A 5,890-nucleotide genomic window follows, 5' to 3' on the forward strand; every position below is an offset into this window, starting at 1 on the left:
CTGCACTCCAGCCAGGGCGACAGAGTGAGACTCCGTCTCAAAAAAAAAGGAAAAGTGACTCTGGTACAGATCATATGGTGAATCTTTGTTTTATTCATTGCTCGACACCTAATATTCAAATGCTAGCCAACACATAGGTCCTTAAACCCAGTTATCTTACGCTTGTGCCCCAGGATAAGCTTAATGAACGAGGCTTGAGAAATGTAACTTAGAAAATGAGGCGTGGAGCCTTCCTGATCTTGCTCAAGTCTGCACTGACTCAGCTTGCAGATGCCTGCTGTCTGTGTCTGTCAGCTTCAAATTGTTATTAATGTCTCAGTATTTTTAGGGCCCATCACAGCCTGTTTGATAAAATCTAAGTTTCAGCTCCTCAGTGTGGGGAGTGGAAACAGATCAGAGTAGGACACAACTGTCAGCTTCCTTAAAAAAACTAAATAAATAACGGCTCCCCAGCCGCATCTCAGACTTACGGCTCATACACACGTCAGCCCTGACCCTGCATACACGGTCCAGGAGAACCAGGGGTGAGAGCACCACAGGAGAAATATGGACGCTTTTCCTCCCTTTGGCTCAGAAAGCCCGTGTCTGGGTATCTGCACCTGCTCGTATGCACAGAGAAGCAGGTAAGAGATGGATCTGGTGCCTTTGTTTGGAAACAATCTACAATGCTCATCAATAGAGGACTGGATAGGCCAGGTGCAGTGGCTCACACCTGTAATCCCAGCACTTTGGGGGCCAAGGTGGGTGGATCTTTTAAGCCCAGGAGTTTGAGACCAGCCTGAGCAACCTGGCAATATCTCCATCTCTATTGTTTTTCCAAAAGAAAAAAAATGTTTTAATATTAAAAAGAAGACAGAGGCCTGACTAAATAAGGAAGGAAACAGTCATGCAATGCACACTAGGCAGCAGCTGAACTGAATGAAGCAGAGCTCTGAGCACCGCCCCAGACAGCTCTCAAACATACTGTTAATTCAAAAGGAGGCTGCAGCTGGACGCGGTGGCTCACGCCTGTAATCCCAGCACTTTGGGAGGCCGAGGCAGGCTGATCACGAGGTCAGGACATCAAGACCATCCTGGTTAACACGGTGAAACCCCGTCTCTACTAAAAATACAAAAAAATTAGCCAGGCATGGTGGCGGGCGCCTGTAGTCCCAGCCACTCGGGAGGCTGAGGCAGGAGAATTGCTTGAACCCAGGAGGCGGAGGTTGCAGTAAGCTAAGATCATGCCACTGCACTCCAGCCTGGGCGACAGAGCGAGAGTCTATCTCAAAAACACAACAAAAAAAACAAACAAAAAACAACAAAAAACCAAAAACTAAAAAGGAGGCTGTAAAACACCTATGATATGATTCCGTTTGTGTGCACCCTCACAGGCCAAACCAACGGGGTGTGTATGTAACTATGTGCGTGAAATATGCTGTTATGAACAAAGAAAGATCTGTAATAGACATACAGCACAGTGTTAACGCTGGTTACCGCGTCGAGCTGGGTGGGGGCGCCTAGGGATGGAGGGGTAAGGAACGAGTTAAACTGCACTACCCAATATGGTAGCCACTAGTCACTTGTGGCTACTTAAATTAAATTAAATTTAAAAATTCAGTTCCTCCAGCAAACTAGCCACATTTTATGTGCTTACTAGCCACCTGTGGCTAATGGCTACCACACTGGACAGTGGAGACACAGAGCACTGACATCATTGCAGGAGTATTACTCATGTAATTTAAAATAAACGTAATTTTTACTATTTCTCCCATTTTCTCTTCAGGATAAAACTCCTTACAAATCTGATGAGCAAAAGTTGTCTTCTAAAGATTTGGAATCTTGGAGTTAAAGCACGCATGCACACACGTATACATACAGGAACTGTTTTCTAAACTTGCTCGGCTCTGTTCTTGCTGGAATTTTGAACCAAAGGAGTTGATTGAAGATCTAGAAGTCATTTTGCTTATTCATGCACACATGGCATGCAACACAAAATGCATCAAGTCCTTTAGACATAGAAGGTGAAAAGAAATAGAATGCACAAGTCCCCATCCCCTTAGAGTGACAGCAGGAGGCCATAATGAAAGGAAGCACAAGCGTCACTGAGGTCAGGCAGCCAGCGTGCTAGGACTTCCTTCAGAGGGTGGAGACATTGTTTTGGTTTAGATGCCTCCCCATGGAGATGAAGTATCAGTAACGGGTGGACAAAGACAAGAAAGGAAGGCATTCCAGGCAGGGGGAACAGCATCAGTAAAAGCGAGGGGGTGCCAAGCACAAGGGAATGTTCTGAGAGATATCAGCTAGCCAGCCTGTCTAGAGTAGCACTGGTGAAGCTGCAGGTGTCAGGGAGGGGACTGATGGTGAAAGGCCCTTAAATGCCAGGCCAAGAGGGGAGTGCTGTCATTATGACTAAATAACAGCCACTATCACCTTCTATGGTGCTCTTAGAATGCGTAAGGAATCTACTTCCAGTGGATAAACAAATGGAGCAAGCTCTGAACCTCCCAGGAGGCCACTAAGAATGTCTCTCTCCTGGAAGAAGAGCAAGACAAGGCCCTGAACTATAAATGTCCAGCTGGAAGTGTGACAAACTTGGGGGCGTCACACTGGGCTAGTGTGTGACGTGGGGAGGTCGGGGGATATCTGGTCTCCAGCCTGCAGTGAAGTGCTAGGGAATTATAAAAGAAAGTCAGAAAGAAAGCAGAGGCTTCTGACTGGCGTCCACCTGCCCCATAGCCAAATGGTTACATGTGGGATCGGAGTAGAGGACCAGAGATGAGGTGGGTGGAACACAGGCTACATCTGCCGCTCTCCCTCCCTTCATGTGGGAGGGGTTTCCAAGGAGACATTCAGAGGCAGAGGACAGCAGAGGGCTTCAGGAAGAGCCTCCCAGCACCTGCCCGTTCACACCGGGTGAGTGTGTGACATGGGTGGGCTGGGAACAGCCCAGAGCACAGGCCATCATCACAAAAGGAGACAAGGACCCCAGGGCACTGGGTCCTGACAGCTTAGGGGAGGTGAATTTCGAGAAGAAAAAATGGCTAAGAGAGGAAGAAGCAGTGAGAACTGAGAAGCAGGTGAAGGCACAGGGCCTGGCCCTCAGGCCTGCACTGGTGACCTTCCTGAGAGGTTGTCAGTGGGGAGGTGACATTCGAATTTCAAATAGCATAAAGTGAATAATGACTATGAAAGGGGGAAAGGTACAATCTCAGCTTCAATGACTGCTGGCTCAAGAGCACTGTAAAATATTATATAATCAGCTGAGCACAGTGGCTGACACCTGTAATCTCAGCACTTTGGGAGGCCGAGGTAGGAGGATAGCTTGAGCACAGGAGTTTGAGATCAGCCTGGGCAACACAGTGAGACCTCATCTGAACCAAAAAAAAAAAAATAGCTGGGTATGGTGATGCACACCTGTTGTCCCAGCTGCTCGGGAGGCTGAAGCGGGAGGATCATTTGAGCCAGGGAGTTCGAGGCTGCAATGAGCTATGATTATGCCACTGAATTCCAACTGGGGTGACAGAGCGAGACCTTGTCTCAAAATAAATAAATAAATGTTATAGGAATAATTTATTTAACAACAATAACAACGGGAGCTGTTGTTGCTTTGTCTCTGAATAGATCGGGGCAGATGTGCCACCTTGGTGTGCCCCCCCAACCCCTAGGTGGGAACAATTGAGGGATGCAGGCTGCTTCTAACACCAGCAGTGCAGGTCTTTGGGAACCAGTGACCCCAGGCTAGGGGTGAACTGCTAAGGTGGTCCTGACACCTGGCTCCAGTTGTGTCCTTAGAATCCAAAATGTGTTTTGTAGCTTTGATGATAAAATTACTGTTAATTTATTGTTGGTATTTTATAACTTGATTGGTATTCACTTTAAAAATGTTATTTATCAGTGTAAGTAATGTATTGGTTACATTTTTGGAAGGAAGTGCTTTGTAAGCCTTTTAAGCTCCAGCAATCCCAATAAATGGGAGCAAAGGGAAAAAAGTTAATGCTTCCGTATACAGCTTTCTTTAAGGTGATCTGAGCTCCTCATGGGAATTCATTCATCTAAATACCTACTATTTGGCACCTCGAGGCATTTGATTTTTTCAAGTGCATGTGGACTCTGGGGGTAAGAAGCATTCCAATAAATAACTCATACTCTCAAAGAGCTTGCATCATAGCGAGTAGAATCTATCACATGAAGACAATAGTGTTAGAAATCAGGATTTGGGCTTTACAACACATTTATGCTTTCCCCTTTCCCAAAATATGCCCAGTTTCCTACTGTGGTCAGCAGGCAGCCTATAAAAAGCAGGGTTACTCACCTTCAGCTTTCTCAATGAACACACAGTGTCAAATATAGAAACAGAGGAAGCTTTATTGTTATGGAGCCAAACTGATTGAGATCAAGTGTAAGTGCTTTAAATATACAGACGAACTCACAGATTTAAGACGCAGATTCTGAAAAAGCTAAAGATCCAAGATCAATCATTCAAACGCCCAAATATATCATCAGAGAGACTGTTGCAGCATGCACGCAGTGCCAGAACACAAGACAGGCGCCATGCCCAGAGCCTCCGAAACGTAGAGCCAGGGCCAGGGTGGTCATGGTGCCAAAGAGAAATTTCAGAAGCAACACTTTTGAAATGCAAAACAGAATCAGAAGCAAGCACCAGAATTCTGCAAAAATGCAAAACAAGTACTAGGTTGAGCCCTACTAAAAATGCCAAGTAAGCAGCAGGCCAAGCAGAGCCAAGACCCATTTTTAATGAAGCAGCTCTAACGCGCATGGGCCTTCTGGGAACACCTGCATGAGGAAGGAAGTCCCTCAAGCAGATTCTGCCCACCGCAAGAAGCCAGGAGCAGACAGAGTGAGAACGCAGCTGGAAAGAGACAGCTCCTGAAAAGCTCTAAATGAGGAGTGGAAAACCCTTCCTCCAATGCAGACCCTCAGGCCCCTGGAGAGGGTGACCCTGTTACTGCCACACTGTCATTAAAAGGATCGGTTGATGGTAAAATATGTATTACAAGCTCTGTAATTAACATCAGCATCAGAGCATCAGCTAACATCTATAAAGCTCTCACAATCGGTCAGGAACTGTTAGGAGGTTTGAATGCATTTTTTACCTAATCTTCCCAACAACACTGAGGTGGGGTCTATCTCCATTTTACAGATGAGCAGAATGAGGCTTAGGGCAGTTAAGTAACATTTCCAAAGTCACATTAACTGCTACACGGGGTAGCTGGATTCAAACCCAGGGCTGTCTGACTGCAGGGTCTTCACACTTAACCCCCGGCCTGCAAAGCACACACTGAGATTAATCCATTTCAGTGTGCCATTAGAAAAAAATATACTACTCCTAGCCAGGGGGTATAGATCCTTACACAGAGATGTCACAAGCCAGCACATTAAGGAACAGGTGAATAAGGTCATTAAAGCCTCTGTGTTCTTAGGAGAATGGCATTACTGTGAGCTGTGAGGTCACAAAAGCCCCAAGGAGGAAATGGAAAAATCAATCCTTCAGCCAGGCGTGGTGGCTCACGCCTGTAATCCCAGCACTTCGGGAGGCTGAGGCGGGTGGATCACTTGAGGTCAGGAGTTCGAAACCAGCCTGGCCAACACAGTGAAACTCCGTCTCTACTAAAAATATAAAAAAATTAGCCGGGGGTGGTGGGTGGGGCAGGTTGGGGGGCACCTGTAATCCCAGCTACTCGGGAGGCTGAGGCAGGAGAATCACTTGAACATGGGAAGCAGAGGTTGCGTGAGCCGAGGTCATGCCACTACATGCCAGCTTGGGCGACAGGGCAAGATTTGTCTCAAAAAAAAAAAAAAAAAGAAAGAAAGAAAAAAAGAAAAATCAATCCATACCCAGATCTGCTCAGCTATGTCTGTGATTGTGCTGAGACAGTGCCAGAGGCCT

The sequence above is a fragment of the Mandrillus leucophaeus genome, unplaced genomic scaffold (assembly GCF_000951045.1).
Source record: "Mandrillus leucophaeus isolate KB7577 unplaced genomic scaffold, Mleu.le_1.0 Scaffold13, whole genome shotgun sequence".
Classification (NCBI taxonomy): Eukaryota; Metazoa; Chordata; class Mammalia; order Primates; family Cercopithecidae; genus Mandrillus; species Mandrillus leucophaeus.